The following is a 26525-nucleotide window of genomic DNA, read 5'->3' as shown; positions in this document are numbered from 1 at the left end:
TAAATGGTCCCTGTACCAAGCTGTAGTGGAGGATCTTTTTTCACTCTCTGGGGTCCTCCATGCATAGATCTATTCTCATCGAAGCACATCACGTAACTGGACACCTTTTGCTCAATTCTCCCCAGCAAACGAAGGGTATTTCAAGATGCATTTTTTATACCCTGGTCATAGGGCCTATTATGCACCTATCCCCCAATTCCACTAATATTCCGATTAGTACAGAAATGGGTATCGGTCAAGGCAAACATGATACTTATTGCTCCAGCGTGGTCAAGGCAGCCATGGTATGCCTATCTAGTACATCCACCAATATTTCTGGGAAACAGCACACATTTACCTACACAGGAGAATGGAACTCTCATTCACCTAATGCACTCCTTCCTCCAACTAACAGCATGAGCGGGAGGTCCTAGGCCATTTCCAGCTGCCACCTCATATCACTGATGTTTTGATAGTGGCTAGAAAACCATCCACCAAGAAAAATTACACCTTCAAATCGAAAAGATATTTCAATTTGTGCTGCCAGCTGGAAATTGACCCTTTTACTTGCTCCACAAAGGGTTTGCTAGCATACACTCTCTCACTTCCCACCTCAGGTTTAGCAGTGACATCCATACATGTTTCCCTAAGTGCAATAGCAGCTTCTCACACCAGAGGGAAAGTCCCTCAATTTCTTCACATCCCGATTTCTCGCTTTATGAATGGTCTACTATGCATTTACCTGCCAGTATGGAAACCTCCTGTAGCGTGGGATATAAACATCATCCTGGAAAGCCTAATGGTGGAATCCAAATCTGGAATTCGTTACCATAGGATATGGTGAAAGCTATTAGTATAACTACATTTAAAAACAGTTTGGACAAGTTCCTGGAGAAAAAGTCCATACACCATTATTAAGGTGGCATTGCAAATATGAACTTCTTATTCTTGAGATAAGCAGCATGGAATCTATCTACCCCTTGGTATCCTGCCAGGTATTTGTGACCTGGATTGGCCACTGTTGGAAAGAGGATACTAGGCTTGATGGACCTTTTGGTATGATCCAGTATGTCAAGTCTTATGTTCATATGTTCTTAAAATGCTGATGTCCACTCAGTGTTGCAGCATGGCAGCCAGCCTGCCATCATTTTCTCACGAAAAAAATTCTGATGCTCTATTCAACTGCCAGTCAATGAAATTCAAAGATTTGCAAACAAATAATTCATGGAAGTAAATCTTTGAAAGACAGAGGCAACTATACCCTGAGTCAGCCAGAATATATATTTTTTGCAACATAAGAACAAATGTGGTGGACCAAATATCTGCAAATATTGGATTTTTATGTGTCTCAGGAACTTTGTAGCACTGATTTCTTAATTACTGAGAAGCTATTTCAACTGCATAGCATTAATAAATCAAATACTGACCTATGGAAGATAAGTTTACTGGAGAATGTGATGAGTGAGAATTGTTTGAAGGATTAGGTGTGCACAAAAAAACCCCAAACAAAAACAAACAAACAAAAAAACAAACAAACAACCAGTCATCCACTGAGGTTAACTGAGGATATAAGATCTTTTAGCATTGCTTAAATGTAGACATTAGAACAGTATCTAAGAGACTTTGTATAAACATACTCAGTTATGTGACTGTAATAAAGATTCCTAACATGAGGCATGTACCACTTAATTATTGTGACAATGTCGGTTTCTTAGGAATCTATGAAGCCATCAATACCAGTCACAGTAATTGAAACACGAAATCCAAGATTAGGTGTCTAATCAGATGTGAAAGCCATGAATTGTGACCATGCTTTTTAAGAAGCAGACATTATTATTATTGCATGGTGAGGAATGCAACTATAATATATTAAAAAAGTCACATACTTAAAAAAACTGAAAGAATGTTGAACCACAGAAATGTGAGGCAGACAAGCAAGATTATAAATTTCTGATTAGTTTCTCCCCAGTGTACTAAAGAGTGTGGCATGCTGGTGATTTCTTTCAACTGCGGATCAAGAGAATTCCTTGGAGTATGAGTCCTGCTCTACCAGTAAACCTGCCAGGTTACTACTCTTCTTCATGTAACTACAGTTGTTGGAGTGGGATCCATGACCTGAACCCTGGACATGGGTGTTCATCATGCAGGGCCAGGCCTATGGTATCCTCTGTACAGGCTGGGAAGTACCCAGAGGTCAGAAGTTGCCCTCGAGTAGATAAAGACCTGGATCTGGATCTTGCAAGCAGCAAGAGCAGGAGTGGGAAATGGAGTTGATTCTAGCAGTGAAATAGGTCCCATGGCTGGAGCACTTGCTGGAAGTTAACTTTAGGTCTAGGGCGGGAGTCAGCCGGCAGGTCACATCAAGGCTGGAGTGATGGCTGGAAGTGAACCAGAACTGTAAGCTGGGAATTTGTTTCACAAGGAGGTCACAAGACTGGAACAGGAAGTAGGAGCAAACTGGAACTGCAAACTGGAAACTGCAGCCAGCAAGCAGGTAGCAGATCAGCCTGGAGCAGAGAGACTTGGCAGCAGTAAGGCCTCTGTGAACAGAAAGCTCAATATTAACTGGATTGTTTAGCCTGCAAATTGCTGTGAACAGCCTCCTGCTTCCCAGCAACCCATTATAACTGAGCCCCAGCCATTCCTTGATACATAGGGGTGTAACCTTGAGCACTCTCTGGTCCACTCTTTATGTCCTTAGTTTGCTTCAGGTTACTACCGTACCTTGTCTAATGGCTAGAACTACTGTCCTGAACTCCCAAGATGAGCTCAGTGTATGCTCCCATTGTGCTCTTGCCTTGACAAAATTTCTGCATGAACTTTGGCAAGAAATGTATTCTCCCTGTGCTTCAATTTACTCATCTGTTTTTGGTTAATAATAATGGAAAACCTTTTTCCTCCCCTCTGTTCTTTGGAAGCTTTGATGTAATTCAGATGCCAGAAATGATCTGGCAATTGTTTTGTGAGCATGTGTAAGCTTCCCCACAGACTACCAATCTTACCTCCAGCCCAGCCCGAGTTGCGACGGGGTGCCACCAGCACCTGCGGCAGGATGCTGCCATCAACTTCCCCCAGGCCAGCCGCCTTTCTCTGACACCGCGAAATGTTGTTGATGGCTCCTGCGCAGTGCATCCTCTGTTGGGCTTTAAAGGGACCACAGCGGGAAAATCACGAGTTCTGACATCTAAAAGGCCCCCTCTTCCCTTTTCATCTCACCTCAGAAACAGGTCTGCCTGCTTCATCTACTACTAGTGTGAGTTGCCAGCGTCTTCGTTCTTCAGTTCCAGCTTTTCTTCATTCTTCAGTTCCAGCCTGTCTTCGTAATTTAGTTCCAGCTTGTCCCTGTTCTTCAGTTTCAGCTCATCTTCAACTACAGGATCCACGATCCTTCTTCAGTTCTTCTACATGATCCTCACCTGCCTGTTTGCTCCTTGTCTTCCTGACCTTCCTATCTATCCCTTCTTCCCTACAGATGGATACTTGGTACTTGACCTTGGCCTGATTCCAGGACATCCTTGCTTGCTGCCACTTACTGACCATTGCCTGTCTCCAGGACACCCTCGAATGCTGCCTTCCCCTGACCTCAGCGTGCCTCAGGATTCGCCTTGATCTCAGTCTGCTCTGACTCCACTACGTCACAGAATCCTTGCCATCCGCAGAGGCCTCCTCCTAAGTCCTGCCAACCCCAACATCCGAAGGCTTAACTTGAAGGGAGCGAGAGCTGGTAAAGGTGAAGCTCCAGTTGGGCCTCTGCCTCGTCTGAGTCTGCCTACTGATGGTGGGACCCTGTAGGGCTCCTCCCTGCAGGTTGCGTCAACTAGGGATGTGCAGCAGGGACGGATTCATCCCATTTGGTATTCGTATTCGTCCGGACCCAAATCCATTGTATCTGTTCTCGGGGGACCCCAATCCGTTCATTAGTTACATATGTATTCATTTTCCCCAAAAAACCCCATTCCAACCCTTTAAATTTAATTAACTACAACCCCCTACTCTCCTGACCCCCCCCCCCAAGACTTGCCAAAAGTCCCTGGTGGTCCAGCGGGGATCCTGGAGCGATCTCTTGCACTCGGGCCGTCGGCTGCCGGTATTCAAAATGGCGCCGATAGCCTTTGCCCTTACTATGTCACAGGGACTCCCGGTGCCATTGGTCGGCCCCTGTCACATGGTAGGAGTAATGGATGGCCGGTGCCATCTTATGCATATGCGTATATGGCATATACGTTGTGGATTGCCAATACGTTGCAAATGAATGCATACCCCTAGCGTCAACCCCATCTTGGCCTAAGTGTCCACACCGGCAACATCATAGTATTATTTGCAAGTCTTTCAATATTTTTGATTTAGCTATTGTAGCTGATTGTGGCATGGCTTGGGCAGTTAATGAGAAATTACTACTTACCTGATAATTTCCTTTTCTTTAGGATAGTCAGATGAATCTAGAACCAGTAGGTTATGTACCTCTCCCAGCAGATGGAGACAGAGCAAAACTGACATCACAGTATATTTACTCCTGCAGTGACATTAGCCTGCCAGTATTCTCTTTAAAAGCCAACTGTGAACAGAATAGCAAAAACTTGATCAATAACAAATAAGGATTTCAGTACTCACCCAATAGGAAACACTGAGCTCAATTAAGGAATGTATTAACACTAGCCTAGGGACTGGACCAGCACTTATCAGTAACCCCTGGAACACGTAGACATGCAGGAGGACCATAGCACAGTCAGCAGCCAAGGGAGGGAAGCTGCATTAATGTGACTATCCTAAAGAAAAGGAAATTATCATGTAAGTAGTAATTTCTCATTTCTTAGAGTCTAGTCAGATGAATCCAGAACCAGTAGGATGTACCCAAGGTTCTCCTGAATAGAGCGGGAGGCTGCCTGCGGTCCAGTCAAAACCACACATGCAAAGGCTGTGTCCTCTTGGCCTGTACATCCAGATGATAATCCCTGGAAAAGGTGTGTAAGGAGGAGCATGTCACAGCTCAGCAAATGTCAATGGAAAACAACAATTCAACTTCCGCCCATGACACTGCCTGAGCACTAGTGGAAAGAGCCCTGACCTGACTAGGTAACAGCTGTTCAGCATCCATGTATGTGACCATGACAACTTCCTTAATCCAGCCAGCTATTGTAGCCTGTGAAGCCGGCTCACCCTATTTATTACCACCATGGAGGACAAACAGGCAATCTGTCTTCTGGAAAGGTTTAGAAACCTCCAGCTACCTTACAATATGTCTCTTGACATCCAAGGGTTGCAACAGGCAATATTCCTCTGCATCATTTTCTAGGGATGTGAATCGTTTTTTGACGATTTAAAATATCGTCCGATATATTTTAAATCGTCAAAAAATCGTTAGGGCCACGATACAATACCAATTCCCCTGATTTATCGTTAAAAAATCGTAAATCGGGGGAAGGGGGAGGGCAGGAAAACCGGCACACTAAAACCCCCTAAAACCCACCCCCGACCCTATAAATTAAATCCCCCACCCTCCCGAACCCCCCCCCCCCAATGCTTTAAATTACCTGGGGATCCGGCGGTGGTCCAGAACGGCGGCGGTCCGGAACGGCCCCCTCAATAGAATCGTGTTGTCTTCAACCAGCGCCATTTTTCAAAATGGCCGCCGCAAAATGGCGGCGGCCATAGACAAAAACGATTCGACGGAGGAGGTCGTTCCGGACCCCCGCTGGACTTTTGGCAAGTCTTGTGGGGGTCAGGAGGCCCCCCCAAGCTGGCCAAAAGTTTCCTGGGAGTCCAGCGGGGTTCCAGGAGCGATTTCTCGTCGCGAATCGTTTTCGTACGGAAAATGGCGCCGGCAGGAGATCGACTGCAGGAGGTCGTTCAGCGGGGGTTCCGGACCGCCGCTGAACGACCTCCTGCACTCGATCTCCTGCCGGCGCCATTTTCCGTACGAAAACGATTCGCGGCGAGAAATCGCTCCCGGAACCCCGCTGGACTCCCAGGAAACTTTTGGCCAGCTTGGGGGGGCCTCCTGACCCCCACAAGACTTGCCAAAAGTCCAGCGGGGGTCCGGGACAACCTCCTCCGTCGAATCGTTTTTGTCTATGGCCGCCGCCATTTTGCGGCGGCCATTTTGAAAAATGGCACCGGCTGAAGACAACACGATTCTATTGAGGGGGCCATTCCGGACCGCCGCCGTTCTGGACCACCGCCGGATCCCCAGGTAATTTAAAGCACTTGGGGGGGGGGGGTTCGGGAGGGTGGGGGATTTAATTTAAAGGGTCGGGGTGGGTTTTAGGGGGGTTTAGTGTGCCGGCTCACGATTTTAACGATTTTTCACGATAGTTTACACAACCAAACGGCAACAATACGATTCCCTCCCCCTCCCAGCCGAAATCGATCGTTAAGACGATCGAGGACACGATTCACATCTCTATCATTTTCCCTATCCAGAGACGCTTGGGAAATGGAATGATTCAAGTGAAAATCCGAGACCACTTTTGGAAAAAAGGAAGGAACAGTATGCAACTGTATTGCCCCTGGAGTCATTTGGAGGAATGACTCCCAGCAAGACAAGGCCTGCAGCTCAGAAATTCTATGCACAGAGCAAATCGCAACAAGAAACACTGTTTTCAAAGTCAGTAACCACAAGGAAAGGATACTCATCAGTCTAAATGTAAGGCCTGCTAAAAAATCCAAAACCAGAATAAGACTCCACTAGTAACCACAAGGGAGGATGAAGATGTGTCACTCCTTTCAAGAAACAGGCCACATCTGGATGAGCTGAAAAGGGACCAGCATTCACCTGACCCCTGAAACAGGCAAGAGCCACTACTTGCACTTTTAAGGAATTAAGGGCCAACCTTTATTCAATCCATCCTGCAAAATTCCAAAATGAGCGGGATCTTAACCGAACAAAGAACACTTTGATCTTCACACCAAGCCTCAAACACTCACCAAACCCACATATAGGCTAAGGAAGTGAAGAACTTTCTCGCCCATAGCAAGGTGGAAATCACCACAGTAGAATATCCACTCTTCAGCAAGTGAGCCCTCTCAAGGGCCATACTGTAAGACAAAATTGAGTCCAATTTATGAAGAACAGGTCTCTGCCACAACAGATTCCTGTGCGCCATAAACTGGAGGGGGGAGTCCATCAGAAGCCTTCACAGATCCGCATACCATGGTCTTCTGGGCCAATCTGGTGGCACCAAAAGCACCATTCTTCTGTGACCCTTGACCCTACAAACCATTCTGCCCAACTTGGGCCACGGGGGAAAAGCATTCAGCAGATTGTCCTATGGCCATGCCTGCATGAGAACATCAATACCCAAAGACTTCAGATCTCTCCTGTGACTGAAGAATTGAGGAACCTTTGCATTGTAAGAAGTTATCAGCAGGTCTAGGAATGGAAGGCTCCAGTGATCCACTATCAGCTGAAAAGCTTCGTCTGACAATACCCATTCTCCTGGGTCCAGACTCTCCAGCTGAGAAAGTCTGCTCTCACATTGTCTTTTCCTGCAATGTGAGAGGCAGAGATTTCCTGAAGATGCACTTCCGCCCATACCATAAGTTGGTCTATGTTGGAAACAGGAAATTGGGCTTGATGGACCCTTGGTCTGACCCAGCATGGCAATTTCTTATGTTCTTATGTTCTTAAAGCTTTCACAGTGGGCCAAACAGGAATCCTAGTAGAAGGGTCCCCTCAAACACAAAAAGACCTACTTGAGTCCAGTTCATTCATGATTGCCCAGCCTGTCCTGGTCCCATGGGGGTGGATATCCAAGGGGGAATTCCCAGAATCATGGTCCTTCTCCTTAGTGTTAATACTGGTGACTTCTCTTGGAGGAAAAGTCTGAAAATGTAGGTACCAGGCTATGCCAGCCCAGGAACCCCTGTGGAGAGAGTGAGTCAAAACATTTCTCACAACAAAATCCGAATACTTGCTTTCTGAAAAATCTCTCAGTGGCTGCTACTTTACTATCACTGGTGCTTGCCCCATCTAGGGTGTGGATAAAAATTCACAGTTCTTTAGCCCTTGTCTTGGTATCTGGAGGAAACTTCTCCAAATATTGCAAGGTTTAAGCAAGAGTCTCTTCTGAAATAAGTCAGGATATATCTTGGCCATCAAAAATCTCACTCAGATGGATCACTCACTGGTGCTTGCCTCATCTAGGGTGTAGAGGGGTTCACAGGTCTTCAGGTCTCTGGTATGAGAGCCCTTTTGCCCCAAAGAGAATCAGGCAAAAATCTATCCCACTGCAAATACATACAGGATAACCCTCTGGCACAGAGAGGAACCTCTTAAAAAATATAAATTTCCTGATGAGGCTGGGAGTCCTCATTAGGGTGTGGAAAAGCTACATCCTCACTACTCTGAATCCAAATCAAATTGACTCCAAGGAATATGAAAATGACCTTTCAGCCCCTTTCAACCCTCTATATTGGGAGCGGCTGAAAGGGGCGGAAGGCTCATGGATGGTGGGTTCTATGCAGGGACTTAGTGACATCTAGTGGCTAACCCATAGAAGTACCACACAGTATTCACCTCTATCTGTGCAGAAATATTTGAAAGGGCACGGGATTCTACCACTCTCCTGAGTTAACTGAGAAGGAGGTCCAGATAGGCAGGGCCACCTTTAAGCTGGGCAGGAAACCCCTTTGATGACTGGCCCAAAATATTGCCTTGCACAAAGAGTAATCTCTTTCCTCTCCCCTGGAGCTGAAGACTCCTGATGGGCATCCTAAGAACATAAGAACATATAAGAACATGCCATACTGGGTCAGACCAAGGGTCCATCAAGCCCAGCATCCTGTTTCCAACAGTGGCCAATCCAGGCCATAAGAACCTGGCAAGTACCCAAAAACTAGGGATGTGAATCGTTTTTTGACAATTTAAAAAAATCGTCAGATAATTTTTAAATCGTCAAAAATTGTTAGAGTGTGCGAAACAATACAAATTCCCCCGATTTATCGTCAAAAATCGTTAAATCAGGCACGGCAATTATTTGGGGGGAGGGCGGGAAAACCGGCACACCAAAACAACCCCTAAACCCACCCTGACCCTTTAAAACCAATCCCTTACCCTCCCGAACCCCCCCAAAATGTTAAATTACCTGGTGGTCCAGATTTCCCCCCCCCCCCTCGCCCCAGCCGAACCTGATCGTTAAAACGATCGGGCACACAATTCACATCCCTACCAAAAATTAAGTCTATTCCTCTGAAATTCTTACAGTTCTGTTATTCATGGTTAGCAGGTTCTTCCACTTCTTTAGATTTATCTCAGTCTCTCACTCTCCTCTGAATCCCTTATGGGAGGGATCCCTGGAAACAGGTTCTCTTACCCTGCTCCTCTACAGGTAGGAAGGGGCAGCCAAAAATCCTCCTCCTGGATGTCTCAACTTAATGTCCTTTTCCCTTAACCGAATATAACACTATAGCTATTCCTCACAATGGGTTACCACCTCTGAGGGCTGATATTCCCTATCCTTGGGCATCCTGAACAAAGGGTTCCCCATGCCTTGAATCCAAGAAAGGCCCAGGTGTCCAGTAATACTCTTTTCATGAAAAGGTCAAAATCCTGAAAACAACCCAAAGGGGTATCCAAACCAGCTAGGGAGTAGACTGGCAGGACCAGCCTCCTGACCCTGGTCAGGATTCCCAGGCTGGGTAGTCTATTCCCTCTGACTGCGCCTGAAAAGTTCAACAAAAGGTAAGTGCCTACCACCTCCTAAATCTCCAGAAATTAAACATAACTGCCTTGAGACTCCCAGGAGAGAGCTGTTATAAAGTCTCCCAGGGGACCGGCCATTCCCAGGCCCCTCAAAGAGAGAGACTGAATTTAAATCGGTCCTCCCCCATCCACTAACCTATTCTACCTAGTACTTCCCTAGGCATACTGGTTACCAAAGAATGGCTCTTGCTTACATTGTTTTTTGGGAAGGAAGTTTTGTGTCACCCTTCTTACCCTAAGTTTGGGAAGCATTAAGGCCTATCTTTCCAGTAAGAGGTTATGAAGGGTAGCGGGTGTGTGAGCCCTTAGTGCTGTGGCATAATTGACGCAGCCTTGAGGGCGAATCCCCAAGGCATATGCCAGCAGTTGGAAAACACGCCCTCTAGCAGGACAGTATAGAGCTTCACCTTTACCAGCCTTCTCTCTCGCAGGTTGAGCCTTTGGGTTCTGGCAGCCAGCAGGACTTAGGTGAGTCTCTAGGGCAGAGGTGATAATTAGAGTCCAGAGACACACCAGGGTCAAGGCAAGCAGCAGGCTAACAAAGTCAGAGATGGGCCGAGGTTGGGGAAGGGTGCTAACAAGAATAGTCAGGGCCAGGCAAGGGGTCAGATCCAGGTGGGAGGTAAATGGGGTCAGGTCCAGGCAAGAGGTCAAGATAAGGAGAGGCAAGCCAAGGGTGGACAAAGATACTGGAAGAGACAAGTAAGAGACATAAGGCGAGGCTGGAATACAAAGCTGGATAAAACAAGGCTGGAACATAAGAACATAAGATATGCTATTCTGGATCAGACCAAGGGGCCATCAAGCCCAGTATCCTGTGTCCAACAGTGGCCAACCAAGTCACAAGTACCTGGCAGGTTCCCAAACATTAAATGAATAGATCACAAGCTACTAATCCTTATTGATTAATAGCAGTTTATGGACTTCTGCTCTAGGAACTTATTCAAACCTTTTTTAAACCTAGTTACACTCACTGCCATAACCACATCCTCTGGCAATGAATTCCAGAGCTTAATGATGCGTTGAGTGAAAAGGAACTTTCTCTGATATGTTTTAAATGAGTTACTTACTAACTTCATGTCCTCCTATTATCTGAAAGCGTAAAAATCCGATTCACATTTACCTGTTCATCCTTTCATGATTCTGTAGTCCTCTATCTGTTAGGTTTTGTAGGTTTCATGGACCCTTGGCCCGAGGTGGGAGTTGACGCTACCTGAGGAGTTTGCCCCCACCATCAGGAAGCGAGGTAAACTGGAAACAAAAGCAACAGGATCACTTCTGTGGCCTAGGAGAGAAGAGGCATAGAGGAACTGACTGTGTCAAAGCCATGTGATCGCAGGCATCTGCACTGTAGCAGTACTGCGGTGTGCCCCGAGGAGCGAGGACAGAGAGAGTCAGCTCAATGGTATCGTAGTACTGGGCAGGTCTGGAGAGAGGATATACCAGAGGAAGGATCTCCAATGCAGAAGCGTGCAGGGCAGGCCCCGAGGAATGGGGATCATGGAGACAGGGCCCTGATGTGGTAGCGCTGAAACTGCCCTGAGGATCGGGGGAGTGTGGGGACAGGGTCTCTGGTGTAGTAACGCTGAGGCCTCCCCAAGGAATGGAGAAGTGTAGAGACAGGATCTCTGGTGTAGTAACGCCAAGGCTACCCCGAGGAGTGGGGAAGCACGGAGACAGGATCTCTGGTGTAGTAACGCTGAAGCTACCCCGAGGAGTGGGGAAGCGTGGAGGCAGGATCTCTGGTGTAGTAGCGCTGAGGCTACCCCGAGGAGTGGGGAAGCGTAGAGACAGAGTTCCAGGACTTGAAGCTCAAAGCAAGCCCCCGAGGAGCGGGTACCCTGAGCCAGAGTCCACAATCAGAGAGCAAAGATCCAAGGCAGGAACCGCAGGTCCAGAGAACAGGAACAAGCACCAGAGGAGCTCAGGGAACTCTTTGCCAAGTTGGTTAGCATAGGCCAAAGGAGGTGCTTAAATATCTCAGGCTTGTGATGTCATCAGCCGGGGACGATCCTGGAGTTCCCGCCATTGACCCTTTAAAGGGAGGACAGATGGCGCGTGCCTAAGGAGGCCTGGAGTCAGAGCGATGGACGGCGGTGTCCCAGCCACCACATGGGGCATGGAGACCCAGGAGGAACGCGGCGGTAGTGGCTGGCCACAGCCGCGAGTTCATCAGGAGTGGAGAGCCAGGCATGACATGACGTGAGTTGGGTCGGCCGCGGCCAAGGGTCATAACACTATCATATCCCCCCTCAACTGTCTCTTCTCCAAGCTGAACATCCCTAATCTCTGATAGGGGAGTCTTTCCATCCCCTTTATCATTTTGATTGCCCTTCTCTGTACTTTCTCCAGTGCAACTATATCTTTTTTGAGATGTGGTGACCAGAACAGCACACAGTATTCAAGGCAACGCGAGGCAAGGCTAGAAAGCAAGGCGAGATGAGGCAAGGTTGGAGGAGGCAAGGCTAGAGGACAAGGTTGGAAGACAAGAACCAAGAACACAGGAAATAGCAACACATACTGCAAAGAAAAGACCCATTGCTGAGGCGTCTGTTGTTCCTTGGAAGGATCCCTATATACATAGGGCTTGTGATATCATCAGGGGCACTGTGGGGACTGTCCTGCTGCAGGCCCTAAAAGGTTGGGATGTGTACGAGCACGCCTAATGAACGTTGGCTCACGGTATCATAGTCGTAGAGCAGGCTGGAGTGGTGGCATTCTTGCCACTCTGAGGCAGGACTTCTGGACTGAGGAGGAGGAGCAAACGACCTGGAAGGCTGACTCTGGCGGTGCTCCTGCCACGCCAAGGCTGAGCCACGTCGTGGGTGAGTGTATGGCTTTGTGGGGCCTACCCATGAACTGCAAATCCTAACAGAGGCCTTTCCTCCAGGGAAGTCTCATACAGCAGTTTTGAAAAGCAGATCAAGAGAGAGAGAGTGGGGTGTGACATCTGGAGACTCCCAAAGGAGCCTTCACCCCAGGACACAGTAAACTGGAAGGCTTTTTTCTGAAAATCTGGAGTGTATGTGGACCTCAAGTACTGTGGGGAAGGGAATGCCTCGACATTTAGGATACCCCACCCCCACCCTGACCCCCCTGGGATACTTATCTTTCTAACCCTGGAAGGTCAGGACCCATCACTGAGGTACATTTCCACAGAAAAAGGCTGATGCAATATAGTGTGTTCAGCGTAGCGCACAGCTTGACGCATGGTTAGAAACACTAGAATAACTCCCGATGGAATAGTGGGATTAGCGCATCCAAAACGCACGTTCAAACCAGCACGTATCTAATAGCATTCATCGCATGTAAATGCCAAGTAGATGAGACTATTAGCTATTACCCCCTGTGCGCCCAACGCGCATGTTTTTACTCACAAAAATTAACACCAGTCCTGGAGCTGGCATTAAGTCTTAAGGCGCCCCAAGCCTCCACAAAAAAGAAAAAAAAATACTGCTTTTCTGTGGTTCCTCCTACTTAATATCGTCATGATACTAAGTAGGAGGAAAAAAGCAGCATCAGGAAAAAAAAAGTCTTGGTGGGGTTAGGAAACTGAACACAATTTACAAGCATCCATTTTCCTGGGCACCCGATGACAAGGACACACTGGGGACGCACAATTGATTCTTAGCATGTCTTTTTTAGCACGGCACCTCATTAACACATTGAATTGGGCACCCAGAAAAGGTGGATGGTTGCGCGTTAGGAAAACAGGTGCTCAATATGAGCATCCATTTTCTATGCGCTCATATTGCATTGGCCCAAAAGAGAGACAGACAGCAAACCTGCACTCCAAGAGGACAGTTTAAACCTGAATGTAACTGAAACCACTTTGTTTATGCCACTTGATAATTTTGAACCAAATCAAAGTTATCTTTTAATTTGGAACACCCCACCAGTGAGTCCAGCCTATTCTTTGCAGTGTGCCTTCCCCAAAGAGCTACTAGTAACACACAGGGAAGGCATTCCACCCACAAGCCTTGCGCCTTGAAAGATAGCCTTCCTCCCAGAGATCAAGAACCCACACCCGGTAGCAAAAGGATTGGCGACTGTACAATCGGGACTTAGCCCTGGGATTTTTTATGGTCCCTATCAGAATTCAGCCAGCATCCTGAATTGGGTTTACACAAATATACCTGATGCAATCGGTGGTGGCAAGACTGCAAGTTACCCCAGTGCAAGATGGCTTTGGGGTAGCTTGCACTGGGGTATGGCTGCACGGGGCTTTAAGAAAGAATCAGGGTAACCTGCATGCATTCATAACATAAATGCACATGGGAAAGCCAATTGTTTTGAGCATTGGCTTCGCTAGTTTTAGTAATTGTGTGGATTATTAGAAAACTTGGTAATAAGATAGGGAAGGAGGTCTGAATGTTGTATTTGGTGCTGATCTTATGAGAATGGTAGAGGAAAATGACAAGCCTTGAAGTTGCCTGAAGTGGAGATGATAGATGCTGGTACATTAAAAGATTCAGTGCGTTCCTGAGACTGATATGGAGGGCAGTAGTAGGAAAAGAGTTGAAAGTGAGGTGGAGATGTAGTGCTGGGTTAAGTATGCAAATTTATATGCTCATGTAAACAAAGTGGAAGAATTGCAATTGGGCAGACTGGATGGACAGATTTGGTCTTTTTCTGACATCATTCACTATTATGTATATCCTGGAAATCATGTACTATTATGTATATCCACAGGTTGCCAGGGGAAACCAGACTAGCCCATGATCCCAGAGGACTAAGTTAAAAACCACTGGTCTAGAGGACTTAAATATAAAACTAGCCCTTCCAGATGCATGAGCGGAACTGCTTTCTTAGGGTATGTAAGGGCAAATGTGCCATGGATGCAACAGAGAAGATCCTTTAAAATAAATGTATAGGTTTATATTGAGACAGCCCAAGAGCAGGTAAGTTATTAGGGCAAAGTTATCCAAATAACTTTCCTAGCATATTCAGCAGAACAGAGCCATCAGCCAGTAATGTGTTCTGCTGAATATAGTCAGATAAAGTCCAAGTTGTCTGAATAAAGTTGTCTGGGTAAGTTTAGTGCTGCTCTCTGCCACAACCTGATTTACCTGGATAACTTACCTGGACAATGCTGAATATCGGTAATATCCAGCTAAAGTAGCCCTGCCCTAGAACGTCCTCGGAATGCCTCTGATCTATCTGGGAAAGTTTTATCCAGCTAAAAACCTACCCAGATATATTCGCCTCAGTCAGCGCGACAAACCATTTGAATATGGACTTCCTAAATGCTATTTCTTTGATTCTTAGCATTTTACTTTTCTTCAGTTTTTTCAGATGTATTTGGGAACTTTGGTGCTTTTGAGTTATTAGCCAGAAATTTGATTCAGAAAAACTTGTCTCTGATCCAATGGTTATTAATACAGCTCATAAACTGAGCTTGGGAAGTTTTAAGTTGCCTTATACACGAGAATAACAACAATAGCTAAAGATTCATTTATATTTGTCGTCAAATATCTAGAGCAGATGCAAGGTCTGAGCACCATTTTGTTAATAACATATTGCTTAGAAAATCACATATGTTAGATTAACTGTGAATAATATTCATTTTCATTGATTCTATTTTTAGCTTGACCTCAGAACCAAAGGAACTGGATGGTACAGATGCACTATGTATTTTCATATATTTATTTTATTCTTATATTTAAAATACCACCTTTAGTTCAACTTTAACAAGTTTGAGAGGGGGGGAAAATATTAAATTCTGCTTTTGAAAATCATTTGACTTCCTAAATTCAGGTTACAAATATTTTCATTGGGAAATGAATACACGGATTCCATTGGGCCTAATTTAAGGCCTGTTTACTAAGCCATTTACTAAGCCATTTAGACAGATAACGGGAAAGTTATCCATCTAAATGGCTTAGCCGCATATTTAAAAGAATTATCCGGCTAACTCTAATTTATCTAGTTATATTCAGCAGCATAACTGAGCCGCTGAAAATCCCTTTTAAGTTAGCTAGGTATTGGTATCCAGGTAACTTAACTTAGCGGCTGAATATTTACCCCTAAAAGTGTTTTCCCATTCTGTGTCAATTAGAAAAATGCTTAATAAATGACCCATTTAGTAACGTTTTTTTCCATTTGCATAGATTGTGGGGAAAAAGTCCCTTTTAAATAAGGTCATATGTATCTTTGATCTTTGTCTGTGACTTCTTGAATTTTATATTTATCTCATATTTGTTAATTAATTTTAAATGGTACAATTTTTGTGGGTTGTGAGGATCATGAATCAATAAGGATCATGATTCAAATCCAAGTTTTTTTCTGGAGGCAATAACCCATATGGGGATTATAATCTAATCAGATTTCAGCAATTTTTAAAAATCAGATTTAATACAAATCTCAACAGTTGTAATTCCATTTCTAAACTTAAATTTTATGGTTCAAGGCCAGCTTTGGCACCCACGACGCCCTGTGCAAACACCAGGAACCCTGCTCTCCCATGCAAGAATGGGGGAAGGTCCACCCCCCTCATTAGATAATTACAGGCGGTGGCATCTTCTTCAAAGCTGTTGATCTCCATGGCCAGGAAATTTCTCACACCCAGAGTGCTGTATAGCTGTACCCCTTTCAAAACCACACAAGACACAGACCCTGAAGCTGGCTCTGTTAGGATTGTTATAATCTGATCATATATTGTAATTTGAAAATGGCATCCACCTCTGGAAAATGTGTGGCTTGGGAATTACTAGTGGGTAGAAGCAACTAACAACATCCGTGTCAGTGAAATCAATTCAGCATGTGAGATTCCACTGGTGGTTATTACTGTTCAGCTTTAAGAACATAAGATTTCCCATACTGGATCAGACCAAGGGTCTATCAAGCCCAGTATCCTGTCTCCAACCGTGGCCAATCTAGGTCACACGTACCTGGCAGGATCCCAAATAGTAGATAGATCCTATGCTCCTAATGCCCAAAGATAAGTAATGATTTTCTCTAAGTCTATCTGGTTAATAAGAGTTTATGGATTCTAGAATTAATTGCTGGAGAATGTGGTAAAGGAAGCTAGTATAGCTGGGTTTAAAAAAGATTTCGACATGTTCCAGGAGAAGTCCATAAACTATTTTTAACCAAGTAAATTTAAAGCTGAATTTTCAAATGTTGTGTGTGTAAAAATCTGCATATTGGGCCAGATTTTTGAATCTTATGTGTGGGCGTAGATTTGTGCACGCAACACGGCGTGACAAATCTACGCCCGATTTTATAACATACGCACACAGCTGTAGCCCCTTCAAAACCACACAAGACACAGACCCCAATGGCTTTCCGCGTTCCCTCTGAGGCCGCTCAGAAATCGGAGCAGCCTCAGAGGGAAATCGGAGAAATCGGAGCGGCCTTGGAAGGAACTTTCCTTCTGCCCCCCCCCCCCCCCCCCCACCTTCCCCTCCCTTCCCAATCTAACCCGTCCCCCAGCCCTATCTAAATCCCCCCTACCTTTGTTTTAGTATTTACGCCTGCCTCCGAGCAGGCGTAGGTTGCGCGTGCCGGCCGAGTGCCGGCACATGATACTCGGACCCAGTGGCAGTGGCAAGGCCTCTGGCCACGCCCCCACCACTCCCCGCCCTACCCCACCCATTTTTCAAGCCCCGGGACATACGCGCGTTCCAGGACTTGCGCATCGCCGAGCCTAAGCAAAATTGGCTCGGCGCGGGCAGGAGGGGTTTTAAATGGTTACACGAGTATATTACGCGCATAACCGTTTTAAAATACGCCCCCATACGTGTGTAAATTGCATATTCTTGCTATTTTAGAAACCTACAACATACAAGTAAGGATACTCGAGTAAATCTACAAGTGTAAAAAACGGGTGGTCCAGGGGTGTTCATGGGTGTGGCCAACATTTATGCATGTAAATTGCTATTTTATAAGAGATTTATGTGTTTAGATTTGGCAGCCTACTCACATATATTTATTCCTGCTCTTTATCTAGAGTAAGTGATCATAAATATCTTAAAAGTGAAATACTGACTAGGAGAAGGGTCTGGGTGAAATGGGGGGGTGTTGAGGCTAAAGAGCCAGGAGAGTCTCAATGACCTGCAGATGGAGTGATAGACTAATTGATAACTGGTAAATTCATTGCAGCGCACATGTTCGAAAATCTCCTGACTTACACATGTAAAACCCAATTTACGGGGAGTAAATGTATGTAATTTATGAGGGTAAAATCTCTACTTGTATATTTTTAAAGTTAGAAGTAAAAACATGTGGGTATAATAGTTGTGCACCACTTATCCAAATAAGTTCTGGCTTTACACAGATAAGTCTTAAAAGTGCTACTTATCCAGCTAAGAGGGTCATTTACTAAATGTTTCCTTCCATTTATTTATTTATTTATTTATTTATTTATTTAATGAATTTATATTCCGCTAGTCTACAATTCTCAGTGGACTGCAGCAAAGCAAAACAATAACAGCAATATAAAACAAATAAATACAAAAAAAATTCATACAAACACAACAATAGTAACAGAAAACTAATAAAGAGTTCACAACAAGCAAAAGATGCTATCTACTCTAGTATATGCCATAGAGAACAAGTGTGCTTTCAACAATTTCCTAAAACAAAGTAAATCCAACTATATCTGTTATGGTTGTGGACTCTTGGGCCGGCTAGAAGATGGTGATACAGCGCTGAAGGGGTACCCACAGCGGAGTCGTAGCCAGGAGGCAGACTTCAACCAGAGAACCACAAAAATTCACCACTGGAGACCTATGATCCCCCCGGGAGGAGCCCTTGGGGACCCGAGCCACTTGGACTTAGGTGCGGACTCTGGGGATAAAGGTATGAAGAAGATCCAAAGAGAAGATGGAGCCAGGAGACCAACAGGAGCTTCACTGCTGGAAGCCCGCGATCACCTCGGGAGGAGCCCGGGAGGACCCGAGCCGCTTGGACTTAGGTGTGGACTCCGGAGGACGAGGATCTTGAAGAATATCCGAATCGAGGCAGGCAGCGGAGATGCAAGACATGGAGGCAAACCAAGAGTCGGGGCAGGCAGCAGACTGCAGAAACTGAAGACAAGCCAGAAATCAGGACAAGCAGCGAAACAGGATAACAAGGAACAAGCTGAAGTCAGGAAACAAGAAGACGAGCCAAGGGAACGCAGGAACAGGAGCAGGCAAGGACAGGCTAGAGCAGGAACAAGACTGGAGCAGGACTTAGGAACACACTGGGACAGGAACGAAGACAGCAACTAGCAAACTCCAAGAGCGAACCTCGTTGCAAGATGAAGATGGAGACTGTGGGCCTGGTTTAAAAAGTTGCCAGCGCCTGACATCAGTCCAGAGGAGAAATCGAATTTCCCACACTGGCCCCTTTAAATGAGCCGGTTCTGCGCGCGCGCACGTCTAGGGGGCAGAGTGTCGTCGCGGCAGGAAGTGCTGGAGCTTGGCGGCATCTCCCTTGTGGAGATGCCACTGTGGACAGGCCGGGCTGTGGCCCAAACAGCTTAGAGGGCTGCTGCGGGTTGCTCCAGGACTGGCGGGGAGCAAGGTAAGGGCCCAGTTGCGGGATGCCACGACCGGGGATTGTAACAATATCCTAATCTCATCAGGTGAGGTATTCCACAGATTACAGGTGGCAACAGAAAACATTCGATTTTGGGACATAACAAGTTTAATGGACTTATGAGATGCTTTCTCCAAGAGATTTTTTGAAGCAGAGTACAACACCCTTAAAGGATGATACTTATGAAAAGCAGAAATAATATATTGTAGAGTAAGGTTATGAAGGCTTTAAAGACTATGCATAACACTTTAAAGTGAATGTGACTGTCCATGGAAAGCCAATGTAAAGTAGCCAAAACTGGAGAAAATGTGTTCACAAACTGAGGTAGCTGTCATTAGGCACGCCACCGAACTTTGAATTAACTGTAAAGATTTAATAATAGATGCAGGTAAGCCTAGGTAAAGAGAATTACAATAGTCCAATGAAAGAATCAAAGCTTGTGGAACAGTAAGAAAATCAGAAGATTTGATTAAGGAATTATTTTATTTTATTTATACAAAAGCTTTTACTCCGGTCCTTCCACTTGAAAAGTGTTCAGTGTGGATTACAACATTTATAACAAATTATAAAAAATACATTAAAAAAAATTTAAAATACATTTCATGTTAACATAAAAAACACAATGCCATCACTCAAAAGCTTCATTAAACACGATTGATTTTAGCTGTCTTCGAAAGTCCTTAACATCAGTTAGAGACCTAAGTTCCTTGTCAAACGCCTCTGGCGTAATGTTTCTGTTCAATGTACACCGACGTGATATCTTGGATGAACGTCGGTATATATAAAACATTAAATAAATAAAAAATAAAATAAATAAAGTTGATCAGGAAGAGAATTCCACATAACCGTGGTCACATATGAAAAGGCCCTCCTCCTCGTTCTTTGCATATGGACCACATTGGTAGCTGGTACTTTTAACAATGCTTTATTTGCAGACCGCAAAGTGTGACTAGGATTGTATCATTCCATCTTTTCTTGTAAAATACATTTACAATCTGATATCATGAGTTTATGTGCCAATGTGATCAACTTAAATTTAGATCTCTGCTTCACTGGCAACCAGTGCAGATCTCTTCATGTAAGCTGAATGTGATCACCCCATCAATCCCATCAAGACACGTGCGGCAGCCTGCTGAATCAGCTGCAACACGTGCAACAACTTGTTAGGCAAACCCACATACAAAGAGCTGCAATAGTCCAATTGGCCTAAGATTAAGGCTTATAAAGCAGTCCTAAACATATCCCTTGGTAATACATTTTTAATAGTTTAACTTCAACTTATAAAAGGAAGATTGAGCCACCCGTTGAATCTGTGAATGAAGGGCAAGTTCAGAATCCAAAAGAATACCAAATTCCTTACCTCAGTTAGTATGGGCATTACAATATTCTCGACTATAATCGAGGGCACCGCTGACATTAAAGCCAATGGACCCACCCATAGCAGTTTAGTTTTATCCAAAATAATCACTAATCCATTTTTTTGCTAACCAGTACTTTATTCTCATAATACTTTCTTGGAAAAAAGACACAGGGACCTTTCCATCTCTATCGCACGATATATAAAACTGCATGTCATCTGCATAAATAGAATATATAACACCTAGCTCTTTAAGCAATTTCCAAAATGGCGCAAGGTGAAGGTACAAATTAAAAAGAGTAGAGGACAAGGCAAAGCCTTGTGGTATTCCCAAATTAATATCATACCAACTTGAGCTAAGCTTCCCAATTTGTACTCTAAACTTTCTGCCATATAAATAGAAGCTAAATCATTGCAGCACACTACCAGAGAGCCCATATGCCTCTAATCTGGTCAATAAGATTGAATAATTCACAGTGTCAAAGGCAGCTGACAGTGACACATCAAGTTGTACCAATATGCCTGCCCTTCCTTGGTCCAGCTGACACAACAGAGTGTCCATCAAAGAAGCTAACAGCAATTCAGTGTTATGCCCTCTGCGGAAACCAAATTAATAGTCATCAAGAAGATTTTGATCCTCCATGTAATTGTCTAACTGCATCAATATGCCTTTTCAATAATTTTTGCCAAAGTTGGCAGATTAGAAGTTGGGTGAAAATTTGATAGATCTTTAATGGACTTACCCTCATCCTTTATTATTATTGGCCTGACAATTGCCATTTTTAATGGCTCAGGCATATAACCTTCAGCCAACGATTGATTTACAATGGATCTAACTGGTTCATAAGTAGACTCCTGCAAATATTTCACAATGATAAATGGACAAGAATCAAACCTGGAGAAGATAGACGTCAAATGAGAAATTATAGAAATAATCTCTTTCAAAGATAATGGTCGCTCCAAACCCCCTTGCAATTTGTATGGGGGTCAACATTATCAACTGACACCAAACCAGAGATTTGACTTTGGTCATCTCTAACTTTGATTTGAAAATAATGTGCTAATGTATTACAATCAGGGAAATCCAAATGTAATGTTAAAGGAACTGTCAATTTCTTAATGATTAAAAACAGTTCTAACAGACGATTCAATGATTTTATCAAAGTATTGGAATAAAAAGTTCTTTTAGCAAGTTGACTTGCACCATGATAACCCCTTAATAAAACATTATGTTCTTGTTCATAAGAGTTCATTCTTACAATTCTTCCATCATTTTTTCAGCTTTACGCAAAGACCTTCTTTGCTTAAACAATGCACTTGTATACCAAGGTGCTGTTATGTTCTTTGGCCTTACGTTCTTTTCATAGGCTGGAGCCACATTATTATATGACGCAGTTAGACTATCATTCCATAACTGGACTGAATCCTTAACAGAAGCAGCACTCCAATCATGAAACTGAGCCCTCTCAGCCCACTTTACTGAAAATTCAGATACATCTACTGGAGAACGTGCCTTTCCTATCAAACTTCCTGAAAAAAAGAAGCTCAAAAGTAATTAAAAAATGATCTGACCATAAACTTCTCACTAACTCTTAAATCATTTCTCATCTTCCTGGTTTGAACACAATAACAGGTCAAGTACAAGTCCTGCCTTGTGTGTTGCAGTAGGGATCCATTGGGTATAATACATACTTAGCTACATGCAATGCTCTAGAATGACCACATGAAACATCATCCATATGAGCTTTGAAATCTCTTAAAACTGTACAATTTTTATAATTAACTGACAGTGTAAGTAAAACTTCTAATGTAGCCTCAAAATCCTGCATGAGTAAGTTGGGAAGGCAATAAAATGTACTAATGCACCGATTATAAATCTTAATCATTAGGGAAAGACCAATGTCCACTTTCTGAACTCCTAATGATTCTTTATAGATAAGCACAACTCCACCTCCTCTCTTATGAGAATGTGCTTGGTATACATACAAATATCCACTCGGGCATAATGCTTTTAAAAGAACAATATCATGAGCATAGTGCCAACATTCTGTAATGAAAAAAGAGATTCAGCTTTCTCTGCACTATTTCATTTTGAATAAAACCTTCCTTACTTCAAACTGATCAAATACTGATATAGCCCACATGAATCAACTTCTCTTCCATCCCAACCATAGAGCCCTAGTTTAAGTTCATTAGGGGAGGATAAGTTACAACTAGGTCTCACTATAAATCAACACCCCAAAGAACCACCTCTAAACATTCCCCTCCCATAGACCACAGGTATAGTATTTCCTATAAAAACAATCACACATAAAAAGTAACAATATAAAAAACCCATATCATAATCATCATTGTAGCACAAACAACTGACCTATCCATAAAATGAAAGATTAATTAATTTTAAAAAAATCACCTGATTTAATGACCTTCCCACTCCAGTCCAAGGTCTAGAGTCCCACTAAGGGGCACACAAAGGGGTAGGCCCTAAGGTGAGGCTTGCCAGGAGTGCTCACCTAGGCAGGGAGGCTTTTATCTTGTGCTTGGCATCTTAGGGGGGAGTGACATCATCAATGTGCAATGCTGGTACCTCCTCCCATCAACCACTCTCCCACGAATACAAAGGCTCCAATGACAGCCAAATCACTATTACAAGTAATAGCAAAAGTTCTTACAGCTTCAAAAGCAAGGGCAACTTATGTTCGCCTAGGCAGGGAGGCTTTTATCTTGTGCTCGGCATCTTAAAGGTGAAGTGAGATCATCAATGTGTGATGCTGGTACCTTCTCCCATCAACAGCTCTCCCACCAAAACAGGGGCTCCAACGACAGCCAAATCGCTATTACAAGTAATAGCAAAAGTTGTTACTGCTTCAAAAGAAATGGCTTTTGAAGCTGTATGAAGTGTGCCAAAGAGTGAGAGAGGTGTGAGATAGGAATCCACAAATATACCTAGGTTCTGAGCATGTGGGAAATCATTAAGTCTGAACCTCAAAGCTGAAAGATGGAGGAAAGCCAGCCACTTCAGATCTGGCCGTGAGCAGGATTTCAGGGTTTTTTTTATATTTAGGGCTAACCTGAGGCCAGTCTCCATTTGGTAGCTGTCTGTCAATCAAAACCCAAATTCCTCTTTTTAACACATGAATACTGGCAAACTGTAGTCATGAGGTGCAGCAGTGCCCAGCAGGTATTATATATTGCTCTGGATATATCTCCGCTGCTCACAGGATTCAAAGTTCTCACCCCATCCTTCATCTGTTTGGACAACATTTTGTGTCTATGGGAAAAAAGCTTAGTAAATAGGGCCCTAAATCAGATAGCTAGATAACCATGAAAAGGGTTACTTATCCAGCTAAGTCAGATAGATGGATAAGTCTCAAATAGATCTACATATCTAGATTAATAGCACTATTTAAGGCTTATCTGGCTATTTGACTTAGCCGGATAAATAGCACTTTTCAGACTTCTCTGGGTATCTGACTTAGCCAGATAAATAACACTTTCAAGACTTATCTAGCTAAATAGCTGCAGAGCTGCTACTTAGCCCGGTAAGTCGGAACTTATCTGGATAATTGCAATATGTATTCACACTTTTTTTTACATAAGTAAGCATGTTGCAAGATAAGTGTCACAGATGTGAGCCCTTGGGATTGTTGACACAGCTTAGCAGGTAAACCTGCTAGGTCCACGCCGACAGCTGGTGGACTCGCCATTACTGGGACAGGAGATGGAGCTACCTTGGTTCCAGGGGCCAGCAGGGTTTAGGCGAAAGTTCCATAAGGAGTGGTCAGACAAAGTAAAGATTCGGGCAGCGGTCAGGGAAGGCAGTGAGCAGATGATATCTGAGCCTAGGCCAAGGGTCAGGGCAGGCAGCGATCCAAAAACAAAGTCAGAATCCAAGGCAGATGTCAGAACCAGAGAATCAGGCCAAGATAGACAAGACAGGCAGAGACAAGACCTTGAGGAACAAGACAGGGCAAGACAGACAAGACAAGGCAAAATAAGATTCTGAGGACCAGGACAAAGCAGGCAGACAGGGCAAGGCACCAGAGGCAGGGCAAGAGCAGGAACAGGGCAAGGCAAGGCAAGACACAAAGAACTAGCAACATGCACTGCAGACAAGGGGGGAGGATCTGTTGCTGAAGCCTTAAGTGCCCAGTTGTGCAGATATTATCACCTGGCACCATCATAGTTTTCCCGCCATGGGGCCTTTAACTCAGATGCTGTGGTCCATGCGAGCACCTAAGGCCAACAAGGGCAAGAAAGGGAGAGGAATCAGGCTGGTGTTCCTGCTGCCAAAAAACTTTGCAGCATCAGGGGTGAGTCGGCCGGTCATGGGGTTGTCCCGTGTCTGGCCCATCAGGTTTACAGTATATTTGTCTGTATTTTACAATCTGCGTATATCATATACACACAGATTATAAAACATAGGAGTAGACATTTGCATGTCCATATACATGCATATATGGGTGCGTGCACATCTGTATTAAAGTTATCCTCTTAGGAAACAGCCATTACTTATCACTGCATATTAGCAACATGGGATCTGTTTACTGTATGAGATCTTATCGGGTACTTGTGACCTGGATTAGCCACTGTTGGAAACAGGGCTTCATGGACATTTGGTCTGACGCAGTATGACAATTCTTATGACTTCTCCAGGAACTTGTCTTTACCACATCCTCCAACAATGAATTCCAGAGCTTAACTGTGTGTTGAGTGAAAAAGACATTTTTATGATTTGTTTTAAATGGGCTACTTACTAACTTAATGATGTGTCTCCGAGTTTTTTCTTTTTTTTTGAAAGAGTAAATAACCAATTAACATGTATCCATTCTATTCCGCTCATGATCTTAAAGACCTCTGCCATATTCCCCCTTCAGCCGTCTCTTCTCCAAGCTTAACAGCTTGAAGCTCCGGTTCCCATGGTCAGTCCTTGAGACATCAAACAAGAACAGAGCAGGAAGGGTAGCTTTCCCCAGGCACAGGCTGGAAAGGGCGCAGAGATCTAGCTTCCTCCTTGCTGCTGCCACCTCTCCCACTGTAAGCATGGCAGTCTTGAGGCTGGCGAAGAAAGTTCATTGTGAAGGGGAATCAGTCTAGGGACTGCATGCTGACCCAAGCCCTACACTACCTGCTGCTGTCGCCAGCCCTAGAACCGGCCTCGATAGTTCTCCTGCTACAAAGAGAGGGGAGGCAGCAGTGGCAGGTAAATGGGAGGGAAGGGTGGGAGTGGAACCCAGAGCCCTGGATGGTAAAGTATCTTGTCATACCACTGGTGTCAAGGAAGGACCAAACATTGGGAGCCACTTATTTAAGAGTCAATGTTAATATTAAATGCAGGTACATTTCGGGTATTTTGCAGTATAAACGACGTTTCATATTTATCGTGACCTTCATGCTGTTTGGTAAAGTTTAAGTCCAAAACCGTTGGAGACTAAGGCTATTTGTAAATTCATCTCAAAAGATATCACTGAATGTTTTTCAGTGCACACATGTCAAGTAACAATCTGTCTCTGCAATCACAAATGTGCCTATAAATAAATGCTTTAGTCATCCCTTTCTATGGTTTGGTATGAAAGACCTTCAGAAATAACAGGCATTTATTTTTTCATCTTGCTTAATTACTGCTTCACTGTAAGCACAACAAACATCTTTAGTTCTTAGAATGAATAAGGATCTCTACATAATATGATAAGCACACTTAGTAGCCAAAGCAGTACAATAAATTGAAATAAAAAGACCAAAGTTTGCAGTCCAGTTCACTATAAACATATCTAGCTTTTCTGAACTTGTATTCATTTTTTTTTCCTTTTACAGACTTAGATGAGGTAGATTTTCAAAAGTAAATTCCATACTGTCCCATGGCTGGGTGCAGGTAGGCTGCTGGATAATGTCTTGATGATCCCACGTCATTCAGCTCTTCCTTTCTGTCTTGTTTCATAGAGGTCGTGCAACATACTATCTCTT

The sequence above is a fragment of the Rhinatrema bivittatum genome, chromosome 1 (genome assembly GCF_901001135.1).
Source record: "Rhinatrema bivittatum chromosome 1, aRhiBiv1.1, whole genome shotgun sequence".
NCBI classification, from domain to species: domain Eukaryota; kingdom Metazoa; phylum Chordata; class Amphibia; order Gymnophiona; family Rhinatrematidae; genus Rhinatrema; species Rhinatrema bivittatum.
This window is presented reverse-complemented; position numbering follows the sequence as displayed.